This window comes from Pseudophryne corroboree, chromosome 2, assembly GCF_028390025.1.
Source record: "Pseudophryne corroboree isolate aPseCor3 chromosome 2, aPseCor3.hap2, whole genome shotgun sequence".
NCBI lineage: Eukaryota > Metazoa > Chordata > Amphibia > Anura > Myobatrachidae > Pseudophryne > Pseudophryne corroboree.
The window spans coordinates 41,257,545-41,280,173 of NC_086445.1; the positions used below are offsets into that span (position 1 = coordinate 41,257,545).

The window sequence follows — 22,629 nt, forward strand, 5'->3', positions numbered from 1 at the left end:
ATAACCGTGCTGCTCTGTCAGGACTGTGGAGGCTGCTGCCGGAAAACAGATATAGTCAAATATTTAAAGAACTTGACACGAAAATGTTATTACTGAAAGCCGGGTTATACTAGGTGAAATAGTTTCTGACAGGAAATGTGACTTGCAAAGCTGCAGGTCCCTGTGGCCTTGTAATTGTCCCGAGCAGACGATCCTGTCACCTGACTGGGGGGGGGGTGATAAAGCGCTGCGGAGTGTGTGCGCGCTATATAAATAACTGGTGGTAATAATTCTCCCGCCGCTCGTGGGGTCAGCGACTGAATGGAAAGGCTGGTGGGACATGCCCCACTATCAGGAGCAATAATAGGCTCAGCTGTGTCGGCCTCCCAGGCCGGGAGAAGGAGGCAAGTTGCATCTACGCTTTTCTACTTGTTTATTGGTTCAATTAGGAATTTACCTGGTGTATACTGTATGTCAAAGTCAGAAAAATGTCTCTATGCACGTTGCCATATTTGCACCGCACACTGGTCCGTGCTGCGCATGCGTACGCTCTCCCGTGAAGGCGCATACCCGCAATAGCGTGCACTCGCAGGCGCGGTATGCGTATTTACGGTAGAGTTTATGTAGTCGTAGCGTGCGACTCATTCGTTACATATTTTCACAATTAATGTAGTTTATAGATCATGGTCCCTTTGATAGTTTCTGAAAGTTTGGTTAATATAGAAGGTCCCTGAGCTAAGGAATCCCTCTTTGTATCGTACGAAGGGTCTAACAGGAATCATACAGCAGTGTTTGGTACCCATCGGAAGAGTATTTAATTAGCAATATTCCGGTGTTGGTTTGGAGCGTATTAATCGCTCGTGCGAATAGTTATGGACATAAGAAGTTTATGTCCATTTCTATTATTTACTCATACTCAGGTATGCGGCGGGAAACCTAGTTTCCCACCCACCTGAGCTGTTGGAAATCGTCACAGCCCACCTGTATGAATCAACCTATGACCTTTTGTTATGATGCAGGGTCGAATTCCTTCATCCAATGGACAATGGGATTGTAGGGACTGTAGGATTGCATTGTGTGTGGGGCATAAATAGGCAGGCCGACCACATCCAGCTCTCACTCTTCAACGGTTCTCATTGCTGAAAATCGGGTGCTGGATGTCCAGGCGCATGCGATCGTTTACCCTTGTGCGTAAGTTTCTCTCCGTTATCATTGTCTTTCTGTGAGCCATTTCTCTCATCTCTCTCCGTCTCTCTCTCTCTCTCTTTCCCTTCTCTCTCTCTCTCGTATCTCCCCTAGACTAGTATTGTATTGTATTAGATAGTATTGTTTAGTTCTGTGGTTAGGAAGTCTCTGTTATATTGTAGTGTATCATTTGTACTGTTATCCCCTTTTTACAAGTATACTAGATATAATACAGTTAATAGGCTTTGGAACCTAAACCAGTATCTGTGTATTTTCTATAGTGTTAAGTGTTCACTTGAGCGTCGGAGACGCTCAAGCAGCTCTGTAGTTAGTCAGGTTACACAAGGTTGCACTTACACCCTGTATTCACATTAAGGTATTCTGTGTATTTCTTTGGTATAAGGTTTAGACATAAAGGTATAGCGTTGTGAGCGTCTGCGCCGCTGGTGATCTCCTCGTGGTCTCGAGCGTCCGCTACGCCATAGCGAATCATTACTCTAGTCATAGCCAATAACGTGTCCTGTGATCGCTGGGCCGTGAGCGAACGTGACGCTTGAGCGTCTCGCCTACGGCTGAGCGATCGTTACGCAACTAGCGTACCATTACGGTACTTCTTAAGTAAACAGCGTACAGTGTTCTTAGCTTCATAAAGGGTTGTTTATACGACAAGGGAATTTAGCATTGTCAATTACTGTCAAAGTCAGAAAAATGTCTCTATGCACGTTGCCATATTTGCACCGCACACTGGTCCGTGCTGCGCATGCGTACGCTCTCCCGTGAAGGCGCATACCCGCAATAGCGTGCACTCGCAGGCGCGGTATGCGTATTTACGGTAGAGTTTATGTAGTCGTAGCGTGCGACTCATTCGTTACATATTTTCACAATTAATGTAGTTTATAGATCATGGTCCCTTTGATAGTTTCTGAAAGTTTGGTTAATATAGAAGGTCCCTGAGCTAAGGAATCCCTCTTTGTATCGTACGAAGGGTCTAACAGGAATCATACAGCAGTGTTTGGTACCCATCGGAAGAGTATTTAATTAGCAATATTCCGGTGTTGGTTTGGAGCGTATTAATCGCTCGTGCGAATAGTTATGGACATAAGAAGTTTATGTCCATTTCTATTATTTACTCATACTCAGGTATGCGGCGGGAAACCTAGTTTCCCACCCACCTGAGCTGTTGGAAATCGTCACAGCCCACCTGTATGAATCAACCTATGACCTTTTGTTATGATGCAGGGTCGAATTCCTTCATCCAATGGACAATGGGATTGTAGGGACTGTAGGATTGCATTGTGTGTGGGGCATAAATAGGCAGGCCGACCACATCCAGCTCTCACTCTTCAACGGTTCTCATTGCTGAAAATCGGGTGCTGGATGTCCAGGCGCATGCGATCGTTTACCCTTGTGCGTAAGTTTCTCTCCGTTATCATTGTCTTTCTGTGAGCCATTTCTCTCATCTCTCTCCGTCTCTCTCTCTCTTTCCCTTCTCTCTCTCTCTCGTATCTCCCCTAGACTAGTATTGTATTGTATTAGATAGTATTGTTTAGTTCTGTGGTTAGGAAGTCTCTGTTATATTGTAGTGTATCATTTGTACTGTTATCCCCTTTTTACAAGTATACTAGATATAATACAGTTAATAGGCTTTGGAACCTAAACCAGTATCTGTGTATTTTCTATAGTGTTAAGTGTTCACTTGAGCGTCGGAGACGCTCAAGCAGCTCTGTAGTTAGTCAGGTTACACAAGGTTGCACTTACACCCTGTATTCACATTAAGGTATTCTGTGTATTTCTTTGGTATAAGGTTTAGACATAAAGGTATAGCGTTGTGAGCGTCTGCGCCGCTGGTGATCTCCTCGTGGTCTCGAGCGTCCGCTACGCCATAGCGAATCATTACTCTAGTCATAGCCAATAACGTGTCCTGTGATCGCTGGGCCGTGAGCGAACGTGACGCTTGAGCGTCTCGCCTACGGCTGAGCGATCGTTACGCAACTAGCGTACCATTACGGTACTTCTTAAGTAAACAGCGTACAGTGTTCTTAGCTTCATAAAGGGTTGTTTATACGACAAGGGAATTTAGCATTGTCATGTACATGTAGGGGACTATTAGAGCCAGTCTCAGGGTTAGATGTACTAAGCAGTGAAAACAGCGGAGAAGTGAGCCATTGGAGAAGTTGCCCATGGCAACCAATCAGCTTTGACATAACATTTATCATTTGCATACTATAAAAGTATACAGAGCAGCTGATTGGTTGCCGTGGGCCACTTCTCCACTGGCTCACTTCTCCATTTTTATCACTGCTTAGTACATCTCCCTCCACAGTGTCTGTCGTTGGCACCATAATATTGTGACGGCGCCGGGGAAAACAGAGCATGCAAGAAATCGGGTCATACTGAATAAATGTTTCCTTGTCTCACTGACCTTTTCGGCACGGACACTGCGGATTACCGGGCAGGACACTTTATCCTTTAGGGCTGGGACACCATAGCAGCCCAGGCATCATTCTGCTCCTATTACTGGAGATGACCACGTGTCTGTGTGGACATACTTGGCAGCCGCTCCACGCCTCCCATTAGTCCAGTACCCACTATCCCCTCTGTGACTGTCAGCTCTTCTGCCGGCATCTGCAGTTGGACTTTGATAACCGACACACTGACATTTTTGTGTGTGTGGGCCTCCATTTGGGTTGGCTACTGCACCAACTGCTCGGTTCTGTTTGGCAATGACTATGGTTATAGATGACCACCTCCGCCGAGAGGCTAATACGAGTCTCAGCCCTGCCACAAAGCGAATGACGCCTTTGTTATGCAGGCAGAGTTGTACAGGTGAGCGTGTAACCCGGCGCCGCAGAGAAAGTGACCCTGCAGCCACATTAGCCATGCTGCCAGTGAACGTGCAGTGAATGATGTCATGCTAACACAGGTCCCGGCTCATATTTGTTTGAAGAATGGGGTGTTATCAGGAACATGGTGGTGTTGGGTCAGATCGGATCGGATTAAAATAGCCGGAGAGTTTTCAGATAAAGTTGCTGTTAACTCTGTAATAGACTATTTAGTCTAGGGTGGCAAATCCTGGGGATTGGGATTGAAAAATGATCATTCCCGGGATAGATTTCTTTTCAATGTGGGGTCATTTATCAACAAGTGATAAGTCGTTGTGAATGATAACGCTCGTTGCGTGTGATAAATGGTGCTCCAGCCAATCAGCTCCTGTTGTGTGTTCAGCTCCCGTTCTATAAGTCAGAGCGCGCTGGTTGCTGATGGCAGATAACTGCGTGGTGGTTTGTTAATGCTAATCTTCATTTTATGAGGTGAATCTGTGTGCCTGTGAATAATGGAGACATCTACATTGTGATATGAAAACCCAACATTACTGAGGCACGAGGCACTGTTTTTCATTCCTCTCCATAGTTGACTGTTCTACTAAAATCTGGGGCCCTCACTGAGGCACTTTGGCTGTCATTGTTGTGGTATGGGTGACTGTTTTGGCACTATAACCCGATGACCTCACTGAGGCTTGAGGCATTTGGCTGCCATCCACGTCCACAGTAGGTGATAGTTGCACTAGAAACTAGCAGCACCACATGGTACTTTGGTTGCAGTGATTGTGTGTGGGTAACTGTTGCATTATAAAGATAGTGTCACACTGGGGTTTTAAAACCAACACCTTTCCAGTCAGCGAAGTGGTGCATTCAGAGTAAAGTGCACGTGTGGCACCAGCCTGTGGCGGTATCACACAGGAACACGCAGTGGGTGCACTAGCTGAGTCAGCGCTGAAGTGAGAGACACGGTTTAGTGGCAGGACTGTATAAGGATGTGTCTACGCATTCACTGCCTGAGGCGCACGGCTTGCATCGGTATTTTGAGTTGCCGGCACTTGCGTTTTGCAGAGATGGATTTATGACCACACTAGAAATGCAAACTCTCACAGGCAGGGCCCTCTACCGTATGTCTCATGTCTGTCCACCTCATTTGTTCCTGTCATGTCTTATGCAGAATTTTCTCTGTACGCGATGTGCTGTGTTCCGCTAATTGCAGCCACAAGTTTATTATTCCGCGTATCCATGTTTGCTCACTGTTCTCATGAATATCTTTTATTTGCATCATTTATGTACGTTTAACTCTTAGCTGTTGTACGCATTGTACAACTCTATATCGTCTATTCATTTGTATTTCCCCTATATACAGCGCTGAGGAATACTGGCTCCTTTACTGACTTCATCCTTTCTCCAGCATGCTCTCTATCCAGCGCAGGTTCTGCATCTACACAAGATGGCGATTCTTATTGCCATACATTTGCTTCAGACACTTCTATATCTTAGGATATGTATAATACAAAATACAGGCGAGGAAGTGTGCAAAGGTATATGGTATTTTGGTACCATTTTGCTGTATTTTAGAAATGACCGTTAAGAGCTGATTGGTTGATACTTTATCTATCTCTATTTGATCTCTCTCCAAGGTTTGATTCATCTCCCCCACAGTCTGCTTCATGCTGGACAGAACACGGGCTGTCAGAAATCCCCCTTTATTCCTCACAGGCGTTCTCCTGACCTGCTATCCTGCATGTTTTACTATACTGTACCGCTCAGTACAGTTCAGCACATTGTATGTTCATGCGTCTCCCCTGGTCGCTCTTTAGCGTTCCATCGCGCACATGAATGGCATACACTGGCACAAAAGCACCATTTTTAAAAAGCTATTTAAATGACCTAAGCTTTGAGATGGTAATCATCTTCAGGGGCTTTAAACTCACAGCATAAACAAATGGCTCATGGACCTTTAAATCCCGGGCTGACAGTAGCTGGCTTGTCTCGCGGCACACTCGCATCCTTGTCCTAAGCGACGGCTGCTTCCTGCCTCCACCCATTGAAAATACAGGAGTGTACTGGTGTGGCAGACTGCGATCTGTATGATGTAGCCTCACTGCCCAGCCACAGGAATGTTCCCACATGCCAGCGTTTAGGTGAGTGACCCTACGTTCAGTCACCCCCCTCCAGAACGGCGCAGAGAAGGGCGGCTTTCACTGCTCGCTGGCAAGTGGACAATTCTAGCAAGTAGAGGCCATTGTGCCCCCGCAAGTACCTGTAAACCTCTCCTGAGCAAATAGCTGCCACACATTTAAATATCTATCCACGAAGGAACAGCGGAGGGGCAGGAATGCTTCTAGATGGCGCATATTTCATTTATATCGGACACTGTGACTATGCTTGTTATACCGTCGCCTTAATTAGTAGTATGTGTGATGTGTACATCTATCAGCAGCTGGTGAGGCGATTAATGCAGGATATCACTGTGGGCCAAGCAGAGGTTTCAGTGTCGCTTCTAGTTGAGTCCCCCCCCGTACAGTTACAGGTGCAGCTGCAGTTTCTCTGGTGTGTCTGTGTATAGGGGCAGATCAGCGGAGATGTTAGGCAGGTGTCCTGGCAATTGTGGGGAAGGAGAGAGGGGGGACTGGGTAAGGCGGTGCTGTGCCACCATTTTATTATGTTATACTCGTTACCGGCCCGTCAAAATGACGGAACAACATAACAGTAATTTCAGCACCGTGGCTGTGCCCGAATGGAGCTACAATTGAAAAATACTTGAATTCCCCCCCCCCCCCCATAGTGGTGAGGAGGAGCGTTGGCCTTTTGTTATATAGGATTGTTAAACAATCAATAATGTAGGTGGATACTTTATAAACAAATATATATATATATATATATATATATATATATATAGTTTTATACAGTATATCTAAATAGATTTTTATTTTTTATTTTTTTTAACCGTTCCTTTCTATGTATTCTCATCTTATGTATCCACAACTGCACAGTACTACTTCTCCCTTTCTGGATGTTGTTTCCGTTATCTGTACATGTTATGCATGGACAGCTGTTCTTCAGTGCACATTGTCAGTGTGCTATATGTAATTTCTTAAGAAATTTATGTTCTATATAATGACACACAGTACTGCTTCTCTTGTATGCTGGATGTTATCCTCGTTATCTGTTTTGTCTTCTGTGTGAATGGATGACACACGGTACCTCTTCTTTTCCTGTATGCTAGATATTATTCTCGGTATTTGTATTGTATTCTGTATGAATGGATGGCGCTCAGTACTACTTCTCATTCTGTACGCAGGGTATTATTCTTGGTGTCTATTTTGCATTCTGTAGGGATCTGTATGACACAGTACTGCTTCTCTTCCTGTATGCTGGATGTTATTCTCAGTATCTGTCTTTGTTCTGTATGAATGAAAGACTGCACTGCTTCTCTTCCTGTATACTGGATGTTATTCTCAGTATCTGTTTGTTTTTTTTATTATGTGTAAATGGAAGGCACGCAGGACTACTTCTCTTCCTCTATGCTGTTCTCAGTATCTGCCTTTGCTTTGTTTGGATAACACACAGTACTTCTTCTCTTCCTGTATACTGGCTGCTGTTCTCAGTATCTGTTTTGTATTCTGTATGAGTGGATAACGCAGTACTGCTTCTCTTCCTATATACTGGCTGTTCTCAGTATCTGTTTTGTATTCTGCATGAATGGATAACGCATAGTACTGCTTCTCTTCCTGTATACTGGCTGCTGTTCTTAGTATCTGTTTTGTATTCTGTATGAGTGGATGACACACAGTACTGCTTCTCTTCCTGTATACTGGCTGTTATTCTCGGTATCTGTTTTGTATTCTGTATGAGTGGATGACACACAGTACTGCTTCTCTTCCTGTATACTGGCTGTTATTCTCGGTATCTGTTTTGTATTCTGTATGAGTGGATGACACACAGTATACAGGAAGAGAAGCAGTACTGTGTCATCCACTCATACAGAATACAAAACAGATACAGATTCTCTTCCTGTATACTGGCTGCTATTCTCAGTATCTGTTTTGTATTCTGTATGAGTGGATGACACAGTACTGCTTCTCTTCCTATATACTGGCTGTTATTCTCAGTATCTGTTTTGTATTCTGTATGAATGGATAACACACAGTACTGCTTCTCTTCCTGTATACTGGCTGTTATTCTCAGTATCTGTTTTGTATTCTGTATGAGTGTATGACACACAGTACTGCTTCTCTTCCTATATACTGGCTGCTATTCTCAGTATCTGTTTTGTATTCTGTATCAGTGGATGACACACAGTACTGCTTCTCTTCCTGTATACTGGCTGTTATTCTCAGTATCTGTTTTGTATTCTGTATGAATGGATAACACACAGTACTGCTTCTCTTCCTGTATACTGGCTGTTATTCTCGGTATCTGTTTTGTATTCTGTATGAGTGGATGACACAGTACTGCTTCTCTTCCTGTATACTGGCTGTTATTCTCAGTATCTGTTTTGTATTCTGTATGAGTGGATGACACACAGTACTGCTTCTCTTCCTGTATACTGGCTGCTATTCTCAGTATCTGTTTTGTATTCTGTGTGAGTGGATGACACACTACTACTTCTCTTCCTATATACTGGCTGCTATTCTCAGTATCTGTTTGTATTTGTGTATGAGTGGATGACACACAGTACTGCTTCTCTTCCTGTATACTGGCTGTTATTCTCAGTATCTGTTTTGTATTCTGTATGAGTGGATGACACACAGTACTGCTTCTCTTCCTATATACTGGCTGTTATTCTCAGTATCTGTTTTGTATTCTGTATGAGTGGATGACACACAGTACTGCTTCTCTTCCTGTATACTGGCTGTTATTCTCAGTATCTGTTTTGTATTCTGTATGAGTGGATGACACAGTACTGCTTCTCTTCCTGTATACTGGCTGTTATTCTCAGTATCTGTTTTGTATTCTGTATGAGTGGATGACACACAGTACTGCTTCTCTTCCTGTATACTGGCTGTTATTCTCAGTATCTGTTTTGTATTCTGTATGAGTGGATGACACACAGTACTGCTTCTCTTCCTGTATACTGGCTGTTATTCTCGGTATCTGTTTTGTATTCTGTATGAGTGGATGACACACAGTACTGCTTCTCTTCCTGTATACTGGCTGTTATTCTCGGTATCTGTTTTGTATTCTGTATGAGTGGATGACACACAGTATACAGGAAGAGAAGCAGTACTGTGTCATCCACTCATACAGAATACAAAACAGATACAGATTCTCTTCCTGTATACTGGCTGCTATTCTCAGTATCTGTTTTGTATTCTGTATTAGTGGATGACACAGTACTGCTTCTCTTCCTATATACTGGCTGTTATTCTCTGTATCTGTTTTGTATTCTGTATGAGTGGATGACACACAGTACTGCTTCTCTTCCTGTATACTGGCTGTTATTCTCAGTATCTGTTTTGTATTCTGTATGAGTGGATGACACACAGTACTGCTTCTTTTCCTGTATACTGGCTGTTATTCTCAGTATCTGTTTTGTATTCTGTGTGAGTGGATGACACACAGTACTACTTCTCTTCCTATATACTGGCTGCTATTCTCAGTATCTGTTTGTATTTGTGTATGAGTGGATGACACACAGTACTGCTTCTCTTCCTGTATACTGGCTGTTGTTCTCAGTATCTGTTTTGTATTCTGTATGAGTGGATGAGACACAGTACTACTTCTTCCTGTATACTGGCTGTTATTCTCAGTATCTGTTTTGTATTCTGTATGAGTGGATGACACACAGTACTGCTTCTCTTCCTATATACTGGCTGTTATTCTCAGTATCTGTTTTGTATTCTGTATGAGTGGATGACACACAGTACTGCTTCTCTTCCTGTATACTGGCTGTTATTCTCTGTATCTGTTTTGTATTCTGTATGAGTGGATGACACAGTACTGCTTCTCTTCCTGTATACTGGCTGTTATTCTCAGTATCTGTTTTGTATTCTGTATGAGTGGATGAGACACAGTACTACTTCTTTCTGTATACTGGCTGTTATTCTCAGTATCTGTTTTGTATTCTGTATGAGTGTATGACACAGTACTGCTTCTCTTCCTATATACTGGCTGCTATTCTCAGTATCTGTTTTGTATTCTGTATGAGTGGATGACACACAGTACTGCTTCTCTTCCTGCATACTGGCTGTTATTCTCAGTATCTGTTTTGTATTCTGTATGAATGGATAACACACAGTACTGCTTCTCTTCCTGTATACTGGCTGTTATTCTCAGTATCTGTTTTGTATTCTGTATGAGTGGATGACACACAGTACTGCTTCTCTTCCTGTATACTGGCTATTATTTTCAGTATCTGTTTTGTATTCTGTATGAGTGGATGACACACAGTACTGCTTCTCTTCCTGTATACTGGCTGTTATTCTCTGTATCTGTTTTGTATTATGTATGAGTGGATGACACAGTACTGCTTCTCTTCCTGTATACTGGCTGTTATTCTCTGTATCTGTTTTGTATTCTGTATGAGTGGATGACACAGTACTGCTTCTCTTCCTGTATACTGGCTGTTATTCTCAGTATCTGTTTTGTATTCTGTATGAGTGGATGACACAGTACTGCTTCTCTTCCTATATACTGGCTGTTATTCTCAGTATCTGTTTTGTATTCTGTATGAGTGGATGACACACAGTACTGCTTATCTTCCTGTATACTGGCTGTTATTCTCAGTATCTGTTTTGTATTCTGTATCAGTGGATGACACACAGTACTGCTTCTCTTCCTGTATACTGGCTGTTATTCTCAGTATCTGTTTTGTATTCTGTATGAGTGGATGACACACAGTACTGCTTCTCTTCCTGTATACTGGCTGTTATTCTCAGTATCTGTTTTGTATTCTGTATGAGTGGATGACACACAGTACTGCTTCTCTTCCTGTATACTGGCTGTTATTCTCTGTATCTGTTTTGTATTCTGTATGAGTGGATGACACAGTACTGCTTCTCTTCCTGTATACTGGCTGTTATTCTCTGTATCTGTTTTGTATTCTGTATGAGTGGATGACACAGTACTGCTTCTCTTCCTGTATACTGGCTGTTATTCTCTGTATCTGTTTTGTATTCTGTATGAGTGGATGACACAGTACTGCTTCTCTTCCTGTATACTGGCTGCTATTCTCAGTATCTGTTTTGTATTCTGTATGAGTGGATGACACAGTACTGCTTCTCTTCCTGTATACTGGCTGTTATTCTCAGTATCTGTTTTGTATTCTGTATGAGTGGATGACACACAGTACTGCTTCTCTTCCTGTATACTGGCTGTTATTCTCAGTATCTGTTTTGTATTCTGTATGAGTGGATGACACAGTACTGCTTCTCTTCCTGTATACTGGCTGTTATTCTCAGTATCTGTTTTGTATTCTGTATGAGTGGATGACACAGTACTGCTTCTCTTCCTGTATACTGGCTGTTATTCTCAGTATCTGTTTTGTATTCTGTATGAGTGGATGACACACAGTACTGCTTCTCTTCCTGTATACTGGCTGTTATTCTCAGTATCTGTTTTGTATTCTGTATGAGTGGATGACACACAGTACTGCTTCTCTTCCTGTATACTGGCTGTTATTCTCAGTATCTGTTTTGTATTCTGTATGAGTGGATGACACAGTACTGCTTCTCTTCCTGTATACTGGCTGTTATTCTCAGTATCTGTTTTGTATTCTGTATGAGTGGATGACACAGTACTGCTTCTCTTCCTGTATACTGGCTGTTATTCTCAGTATCTGTTTTGTATTCTGTATGAATGGATAACACACAGTACTGCTTCTCTTCCTGTATACTGGCTGTTATTCTCAGTATCTGTTTTGTATTCTGTATGAATGGATAACACACAGTACTGCTTCTCTTCCTGTATACTGGCTGTTATTCTCAGTATCTGTTTTGTATTCTGTATGAGTGGATGACACACAGTACTGCTTCTCTTCCTGTATACTGGCTGTTATTCTCAGTATCTGTTTTGTATTCTGTATGAGTGGATGACACAGTACTGCTTCTCTTCCTGTATACTGGCTGTTATTCTCAGTATCTGTTTTGTATTCTGTATGAATGGACGAAGCACAGATCTGCACCTATTCTGTAAGACAGCCTGCTCATATCACATCTGATATATGGGCTGAGTCCCCCGGTGCCCACCACCATCACCCTTTTATACTGGTTCTGCAGCCTCTTGGACATTACCACCATACACCCAGCAAGTGATCATGACTCTATGCCAGCTGCGCTCCCCTTTTGCTAGCGGAGAATTCTGTACGCCCCGGCTTGGTGTCCCTGTCCGGAGGTCGGTCCCCAGAGCTACCTGCAGTCTTATAACCAGACACACATCGCTTACTAGGGCCAGGAAGGGAGCTCTGGCCTGGATCCTGCACTCCACTACCTCAGCGTCTGCACAGTGCACTCTGTATTCCCAAGAAGCCAGATTTGGCCGCTGCTCCGGCCTTGCTGCACTTTGATGGATTCGAGGCTCCGTCCCCGTCACGTAGATGGCTGTACAGCATGAGAACTCTACCCAAATGCCAAAACGTTGTGCAATCCAGAGACGTCCCATCTAATAATAGGCCGCACATTTGTGTGCTGACCTCAGCAAGGCTGCGAGCTCTGCACTGGTCCCAGCGATTAGATCTGAAGTCATTGCTCTTTAGGGTATTAGTTTATCTTCTCTTGGGATAAGCTGCTCCAGTATCTGAGGGGACTTCTGCCATCAGTGCTGTACCCACTGGGTATTTAGAGAGTCCTCTTCCTCCTGTATGAAGAGGTTTGTTTAATGTTCCCAGGGAGCGTTGCCTGACTGTCCCTGTGGCTGTCCATTGCTCTATTGTTCTCGCACAGGCAGGAAAGGTCGCCCCCCTGTGGCGGGGTCTAAAGTGAGGCAGAGAGACTCTTCCGCGTCATAGTCCTACTTTAAAAATCCAGGGCTGGATTACCCCTTGGAGTACAGGGCTGGCTGTGTTGTGTGCCTGAATAGAATAAAATGGCTGCTGGGGCCATTGAAGTATATATCAGATGAACGTCTCTATGCTGTGCTTTTCCAAATGCCTTCCCTTGGGAATGTAGTCCTTCTTCAGGCCATTTTATTGTAGTTAATAAACATTCACTAGCTTCCAAGCTTCATCTTGTATCCTGTGAATGCCAGATAAACCCCAACACTGTTTGAGTTCAGCCCACTGTCCCTGAGATCACCTTCTGCTGGCTCCCAAAATGGAACAGGTCCATAATAAGTGACAAGTGCGGTCACCGTCCAAGAGGTACTGCAGCAGCGTGACCACACACATACCCGGAGGTAAGCCGTTCCAAGTACAGGAGCCTCTACTGATGGCAGCAACCTAACCTCTTACAACGCAGTAGGAGGAGTCAGTGACAGGCAGAATCCCTATACCTCGCAAGTAAGCCCAACTAGGAATAGTGACCCAGGTGGCAGAGGAAGACCATACGCTCGCTGCATTTTTATCACCTGTTCCTTCCTCGTCTCGGCCATTGCCTTATGCAACTGTCATTCCCATGGCTCTGTGGTTCATCTCTCTATCCTGCCCGTAAGCTAGGGGCACAGTGGTTTGGGAGCTGAGGTTACAGTATCTGTAAGTGTATAGCGAAGCTCTTGTACAATAAATATTAGTTTTTCATGCATTGAGGTTTGGGGGAACCGAACGTTGTCAGGCGCATCACTTATCCCCGCCTGGAAATGAAGGAAGAGACAGACTGAGCAGGATTCCCTGTGGGTGACAAAGACAGCACTGCGCAGCTACTGATTGGATAAAATTACATCATTTGGCACCATGTCATTTCACTTGTGAGTGGGGCGTGGTGACGATTGTTGCTTCACTTTCCTTGTAGAAGCCATTAAGGAATGAAAACAGCAGTTGTTATAGCCTTCGGCTGTATTTAAATCTGTCATTACCATTTTACCATGTGCGTAATAACGGGATGAACTTGGGATATCTCCCGATCAGTTGTGTGTGTGTATGTTGTATGTGTGTATGTATGTATGTGTGTGTATATATATATATATATATATATATATAAAATTATAGTTTTATTACCATTAATCCAGAAAATACACTGCGTTTTTAATTGCAAGCTATAGAATTTGTTTTTATTATTTATAAATGAATGATAAAAGAATACACTGTAACAATTTTAGTTACTTGACCGTAAATGAAAGAAACATGTATAGAATAGAGAGTGAGACCACTGCTCTTTTTTTTTTCTCATTGAAATATAATTATAAATATAATTGTCCCAGGAAATAATAGCGCAGGGGTGAGAAGGGCGCTAGCGTCCGGTGACACATTAGCAGGTGGGCCTGAAGTCTGAGCGGGTCTCTGACCCCCCCCCCCCCCTTGCTCACGGACGCAGGACGTATGTCGCACAGATGCTGTAGTTTTCCTACGTTGTTGTGTCGCCAGACTGCCAGCTCTGCGCTTGGGAAGGAATCCCACATCTGTGTAACGTGTACGGCATCTTACATGTAACACGTGTGCCTTACATACTGGGATGCTGAGAATCTCATGTCCCAGACAGTTCTGTCCAATACATGGAATTTGCCGGCTGAGGTCTATATAGGTGACTGGTGCACTGTCCGTATGTATCACTGCAGACTCCGTACTTATAATGCACCCTGTGTCCAGGGAACCTTTGCTGCTGGCTGTGCCCATGCAAGCCCATTACACTAAGGGGCACATTTACTAAGCAGTGATAAGAGTGGAGAAGTCACCTATGGCAACCAATCAGCTGCTCTGTATACTTTTATAGTATGCAAATGATAAATGTTACGTCAGTGCTGATTGGTTGCGATGCCCGGGGTTGAAAAATGAATAATGTCCCTTTAAATGAATAGACCAGATTGAGCTTTGCGGCGTGCTTCGAACATATTTCCATTTAGCCATATAAACGTTTTTTATTTAATTGAGTTTTTTTTTTTCTCCTCTATGAATTGCCAGATGGGGGTAATGTTATTACACAGAGAGAAATGAATAACAGTAGTATTTGTAATTAAATAAAAAGCGTTTGGCTGCTTGCCTGCGAGACAGCGAGAGCGATTGTCCCCGCTCCGTTTCACCGCGGTCAGCGACCGCTAGAGATCGGCGGATTACGGTCTTATTTGTTTAAGCGTCATACTGGATATTTCAATGAATAAATGCAGCGGTTTTGAGTTTTCCCTCCATGCATTTTGTGCTGCCCGGGAACCGTCTTGTCTCACGTTCAGCAGATGCAACTTTTAAAAGAACCAAATGACCATTTTTATGAGACACCGAGTAGATAGAGTTTTCCGTGTGACAGGATAAAGTGCAACGTTCTCCTGCACGCTAAACAATTTTTGGTTACTTGCCAACGTTTATTGTTCCCGTAACGATGCTTCATTGACGTTACTCTGTCCAAGAATTTTTTTGTTTACAAGAATAGAACGCCATAGTTGCCACCCCATTCTGTAACCCTGGTGGCGGCACGACGTACAGTCTGGCAGACGGCAGCTCCTTCCAGGCAGGCTTCCCATCTAATCCGTGGTGCAGGAGCCAGGGGGACCAGTGCACTTGAGGTTAAGGAGAGCTGGCACGGGGCCTGCAGGATAGATTTACCTGCCTTATGATCCATCTTAATCTGTTGTTAGTGTGTTTGCTTTTGGATATGTAACGCCCTTCAGTTCCCTTATCAGGCTTTTAGAGCTTCATTTAGAGCGGACTTTAAATATTTAACCCTCCATTTACCTATTCTGACCCAATGACGTTAATTACTAATTGCCATGGATAACATATAAAGTCTTAGGCCCAGATTTATCAAGCTTTGGAGAGTGGACTGTGATTGCACAGTAATAAAGTACCGGATAATCAGCTCCCAACTGTCATGTTACAGGCTGTGTTTGAAAAATGACAGTTGGGAGCTGATTGGTTGGCCGCTTATTACTGTGCAATTTAAGGCTCGTTAAATCTCGGCCTTAGGAAGGATAAATATTTTTTGAAAGTGGAATCAACAACACTTAGCGGGGAAATTCTGTTCTGCGCGATGTGCCACTGAATTCCGTCCTTAGTGGTGCCCTCTATTCATAATGTCACAGTCGCTTTCAATGATAAGTGCAGTGGTGCTAAAAATAAATTGGTGTTCTATTGGTGTGCGGGATGGCCTTTCTCTGACTTGAGGCAGTGTGCGGTGTGAAACATGGGATTGGATTTCTCAGCAACGTTTCTGGAAAGACCAGTCCATACAGTCTGCAAATCACATTTTATAGATACTTTTATTTCCTTTCCTCTTTGAATAGGGTACATGTATGTGTGTGGGTTTTTTTATCTGACGCTGCCTGTTTGCTGCAGCCGGTACGGGCATTTTGCCCAATATCACACCCTCTGGTCTAAAATGACTGTAATATAAACAAATCAGGTAATTATTACTATGTACATGCAGTCATCTCCCCACTGGACTAACAGCCCCACTTATCCCAGCAGTAACATAGCCCAAAATGGATATTTTGTGGTCCATGTGTGCGACCGAACTTGGCTTTGAACCCTTGACGGCAGAATCTTAAGGTCATCGCCTTGTTTCTGTAGCATACAGTCTAACCTGAGCGGAGTGGGCCCGGTGAGCCTTTACCACCTGTGTTGTGTTAGAAGGGAAATAGTTTACATGTCACAACTAAAAGCTTTTTCATTGCTAGTCTGTAATTACATTCCCCGCAGGAGGTACAAAGGTAAATTAGAGAGCAGGCGTCGCTCCCACTCCTGTTGCCGGGCGACCTGACATGTGACAGTGAATTTCTCCCGTGACGCAAGGTGTTATAATAATCGATAATATGGATATAATTAATTTTAATGAAACCATTGTTTTTCCTTTTAGCAAGATTGCATCAATTAATGCATTGCATGGCTTATGTCTGGGAATTAACCCGGATCGCTTCTGTATCCCGGGGTGGGGGGGGGGGGGGGGGGGATGATGAGTTGTTGTTTATTTTCCCTTTTGTATGGGTCATTTAGTGTTGCAGTGTGAAGCAGCTTAGAATTAACCCCCATCACTGCTGGAGGGGATTAAATGTAGAATACATAAGCACTGTACTGGATAGATGTAGTTTTGTTTGCCGATGTTAGGGCAGGAAGAGCAGCTACGAAACTGAAAGAAGTTTCAGCTTTTTTCCCCTTTGTCAGATTCAGTGGAGACGCGGCCCCGCGTTGGATTCAGTGAAGACGCTGCCCTGCGTCAGGATCAGTGGAGACGCTGCCCTGCGTCTTGATCAGTGGAGACGCTGCCCTGCGTCAGGATCAGTGGAGACGCTGCCCTGCGTCAGGATCGGTGGAGACGCTGCCCTGCGTCAGGTTCAGTGGAGACGCTGCCCTGCGTCAGGTTCAGTGGAGACGCTGCCCTGCGTCAGGATCAGTGGAGACGCTGCCCTGCGTCAGGATCAGTGGAGACGCTGCCCTGCGTCAGGTTCAGTGGAGACGCTGCCCTGCGTCAGGTTCAGTGGAGATGCTGCCCTGCGTCAGGATCAGTGGAGACGCTGCCCTGCGTCAGGATCAGTGGAGACGCTGCCCTGCGTCAGGATCAGTGGAGACGCTGCCCTGCGTCAGGATCAGTGGAGACGCTGCCCTGCGTCAGGATCAGTGGAGACGCTGCCCTGCGTCAGGTTCAGTGGAGACGCTGCCCTGCGTCAGGTTCAGTGGAGACGCTGCCCTGCGTCAGGATCAGTGGAGACGCTGCCCTGCGTCAGGATCAGTGGAGACGCTGCCCTGCGTCAGGATCAGTGGAGACGCTGCCCTGCGTCAGGATCAGTGGAGACGCTGCCCTGCGTCAGGATCAGTGGAGACGCTGCCCTGCGTCAGGTTCAGTGGAGACGCTGCCCTGCGTCAGGATCAGTGGAGACGCTGCCCTGCGTCAGGATCAGTGGAGACGCTGCCCTGCGTCAGGTTCAGTGGAGACGCAGCCCTGCGTCAGGATCAGTGGAGACGCTGCCCTGCGTCAGGATCAGTGGAGACGCTGCCCTGCGTCAGGGTCAGTGGAGACGCTGCCCTGAGTCAGGTTCAGTGGAGACGCTGCCCTGCGTCAGGTTCAGTGGAGACGCTGCCCTGCGTCAGGATCAGTGGAGACGCTGCCCTGCGTCGGGTTCAGTGGAGACGCTGCCCTGCGTCGGGTTCAGTGGAGACGCTGCCCTGCGTCGGGTTCAGTGGAGACGCTGCCCTGCGTCGGGTTCAGTGGAGACGCTGCCCTGCGTCGGGTTCAGTGGAGACGCTGCCCTGCGTCGGGTTCAGTGGAGACGCTGCCCTGCGTCGGGTTCAGTGGAGACGCTGCCCTGCGTCGGGTTCAGTGGAGACGCTGCCCTGCGTCGGGTTCAGTGGAGACGCTGCCCTGCGTCGGGTTCAGTGGAGACGCTGCCCTGCGTCGGGTTCAGTGGAGACGCTGCCCTGCGTCGGGTTCAGTGGAGACGCTGCCCTGCGTCGGGTTCAGTGGAGACGCTGCCCTGCGTCGGGTTCAGTGGAGACGCTGCCCTGCGTCGGGTTCAGTGGAGACGCTGCCCTGCGTCAGGATCAGTGGAGACGCTGCCCTGCGCCACGACTGCTGCAAAAACCTAACATTGTTTGCAATCTTCTAGTCTACCTCCCTGCAGGTCCTGGCACAGTGATGTATTAATCTGATTACAAAGTCCCAGTACTGAGGTTTGCAATGTGGGATTTCGTATCTTCCGTCACAATATTTCAGAGATGTTCTGTGTTATTCCCAATGTGAGAATACTGCTCTCTGCCCCTCACTCCCTGTGATAGTCTGGGATTCTATGTATTTGTGTCATTTATTTATTAATATGTTTTCCTCGCTTCCTCCTGTCGGCAGTGAGACAATTGGAGCAGTTCTCAGGAAACTGGCAGGAAATGCCAGGACTTGGCATAATGGAGTTTCAGAGCATGGTGGGCGGACGCTGGGTGCCACCTGTCCGGGGAGGAGTGAACCTCTGCTGTTGAGACAACGTCTGCGTTTCTGTCTGTGGTTCTCCTCCTCCTCCCACCAATCTTCCTATGAAACCGATGGATGTTGCTGGGAGAGGCCTGGCGTCTTATTCAGCAGACCACAGATGTTTCATGCTATTCCCACGTGAGGCTGTAGTGACCATTGATTGGCGCTCTCACCATCGAAGTGTCATTGTACCGGTGCATACATTTGGCACCAAGAATTTTTACCTATGTCCCTAGACAGTCTTTGTTCCCATCAATCCCCGCCTTCTCCAGTATGCAATAAGTGCACTCAGTCTTGTGCATCAAACGCTCATTTCTCTTTAGATTGTGAGCAGGGCCCTCCGAACCCGCGCTGTCTGATTTTATCACCACATTCCCAGTTGTCAAGCGCTGCAGAGAAAGTTTGTGCTAGATAAATATTGATTCCTCCATTGGAATTGTGCTTTTAAATTAAGTGAATGACTAATTTGCTAATCACTTTACCAGCGAGAGTACCCTGGAGTAAATGGCATGAGAGATAATGGACAGGTATGACCTGACCACTGTGCGAGGTCACAGTGAGAGGAGAGACTGTCATTATATAATCTTGATAATAGTATATATAATATAATGGCTGCTGTATTCTGAGGCTGTTAATATCCCAGATGTCATTGAGGTAAACACCTGCAACGAGCCACCTCCGCTCCGTGCACAGTGGTCTGCGTCCCTGAGCTGGACGCTCTCCCAGTCTGTGGCTGCACTACTGGCACCAGTGTGCCCTGTGTCTGGAGATTCCACAGACTACTAATGGGCCTTTGTTGTTCCAGCCTCATGAATATTAATTAGGGGAGGGGACGTGCGGAGGGGAAATGAGAACTGCTCATTTGCATATGTCTGCCTCGCACAATTAAGTTTGTCTGGAATGTGTCATCTTTAATTTGCCCGTGAAGACGCAAAGCCATTAATTATTGAGAGTTGTGTCTGAGATTGTGAGACGGTGACCGGGATACACTTTGCCTGCGGGACTTCAGAGCTGACGCTCTTAAACATGGATTTTCCTTCAATAAGGACCCTGTGAGTCTTACTTAGAGTGCAGCAGTCACCTACACAAGCCAATGTTGCGCCTAATGTCATGTACGTCTGACCGCCTTACACAGAGCTACGTACTCTGTAAGGTTGGGAAATCACAAAAATTCGCCGTCCAATCAGTTTGAGCTGTTGGGTCGTAAGTGGGGACATCCCCAGCCCAGCGACGCAATGACCGGCCACCCTCTTAGCTGTAATGGTATGAATATTGGTTCTGCGCCACACTAGGGTACAGGTGTTGCACCTGGTGCCTCCGTGGATAACTTATATGGTAATAACGTGGTATATATGATGGGGGTGACTCATGGCCAACCAATTGAGTATTCATGTTACAGCTTATGTACAAGATAGTTCCGGAAGGCGACTGTCTAGCAGCCGGTGCTAATTGCACCATGTTAGCAAATATTTACAGGAGAGATGATTCTGCTCTTTGTGCCTTTGCCAATTACAGTGTGTGTTATATTTACCTGGCATACATTTAACTCCTTCATTTCCAGGAGCGTTTAGGTCTTTTCTTTTCTTTTTTTCCAGTGCCCCTTTTCATCCCCCACACAAACCAGTGGGAGTAGGAGTTTTGGGGTGAGGGGGCAGATTGCGGGGCTAGATGTGGGGACACTAGTACGACATTCTGAAGTAAACTTTGTTGTGGTGGTTTGGAGAAGAACGCAAAAGCTTGAATTACACTCCCATCCTTCGATAAAGCTGGGTGTATATTTGCAGGGGACGCTAATCATTTGTCCGTTATAGATCCATGTTATAATGTATACTTGTGTGGAATCCCGATTCCCCCCTCTGGGGACATTGCATACCATGAGGTAGCTCTATATGAACTATTGTTCTATTACCTGTCCGTGTTACTGGATTGAAGCCAGGCATTGTGGGGAACCCAGCCAATATCCATATAAAGATTTGGGGGAGAGGTCATGTTTACTGAACAGCTCAATCCCGTGTGATGTACGAGGCCGAAAAAGCGCAATAACTAGGCCACAAAATAGGTTTTAGGCCATGTTTTGTATACTGTCAATTTTATACTGCTTTCCCTCAGAAATTCCGAGTCTGATCCAGGTTTCAAGCCGGGTTACACCCCTTCTCCCTTGACCCGTGTCTGCCGCCTTGAGCTGCCGGCAAGTTACCAGTGGTCTGCTTCAGACCCTGATAGCCAATCAGCAGCTCCTAAATGTAACCCAGGTGGCACCTTTCATACTGCAGCTTACCCGGGTCAGTCCCAGGTTAACACCAAGCCTGGGCACGGTGTGAAATATAGTTAGGATTATGCTGTATGAGTGCACTAAGCACACACACACACACACACACACACACACACACACACCCCCCCACCACAAACAACCCCCCCACACACAAGTCTCACACACCATAACTTTGAAGGGGGGAGCTGAAATTGCCCTATATAGATATGTCCTTATACATCCAGCCTCAATACGCCATGCAGCGCAAGATGCCAGGCTCGAGTAAGCCATCAGGAACCGTGAGACTGTGCTAGCGTTGGACATCTGTTTTTGCTGGAAATTCAACGCAATGCCACTAGGACGCACGAGGAGACTGTGCTTGATTCATTTGATACGTGACCCTTGCCCGGGCGCTAGCTGAGTCTCACAAAGCCTGGTGCACCGAGAGGGGCCGTTTGGCGCGACTGCAGCCATGATGTATGAGGGACACATTTGTACATTGTCCCTCATGTCTGAACCCGGTGAAGTCGGCCATTTTGCTAGCTTATTCTTCTTGCTCTAGTGACAGAATATTGGGCTGATACGACTGCTCCCGCTGGGTATTGTACTTCAGCTGGCTGTGTCCTGTCCCGGGTGAGTTATTCCCGTAGGTGGCTGGCCTGGCGTGACTGTCCGGAAACTGCTGACTCAGCTGAGCTTTCAGGCTGGACAGCTGATCTTTCCATCCCGTTAGGTCCTGCGCACAGCTCGGCCCTTCTCCTCTATTCTTGTCGTCACCTGTTAATGGGGATGCGTTTCCTGGTGCACGCCGAGCAGTGCCGACGTAGGCCGTTTCATAGAGACAGTCCCCTCGTTCCCTTCTCTTCGTGATCCATTTAACCCATAGAGGAGGCTAAACCCAGCAATATTCCGGGATATAAATGACAGCGTTTTCTATTAAACCAAGGGGTGGTGGGAGGTTGGATATTTGGTGCAGTGCACTCTCCACCTCTCTGCACTGAGGCGTTTGCAAGTGAAAGACTGTCAAACCCAAATAACGCAACTTATTTTTCTACTACAGTGTTGCACCCGTTGTTACATTCCCCATCCTACACACTGTAGCTTTTTTTTTTTTTTTGGGTGTATTTTATGCAAGTAGATATTAATGACATTGATTGGCGCGATATATCTGTGCCTTGTGATTGGAGCGCTGTGTGTAACCTAACGTCCGCTCTGCGACATTAAGGGTTATGTGTGTTCCAGTCTATATATAGAAAAGAGATCTGACAGTCACCATTCATATCTAGTTCTTGTTTGCTTATGGGTTTTTTTTTTTTCTTAAAAGGACTAATAAATTGCTTGATAAGTCCTTAAGCACACAGAGTAATGTGACCCCTGTGACGGTAACAGGAGCCATTCTCGCTGTAACCAGTCG

General features: G+C 45.6%; 1 protein-coding gene across 3 annotated transcripts in view; it reads left to right on the forward strand.

The window, feature by feature from the left end:
- FCHSD2 (FCH and double SH3 domains 2) overlaps positions 1-22,629 on the forward strand; it is a 184,717-nt gene that overhangs the window by 54,915 nt on the left and 107,173 nt on the right. The window lies entirely within an intron of this gene.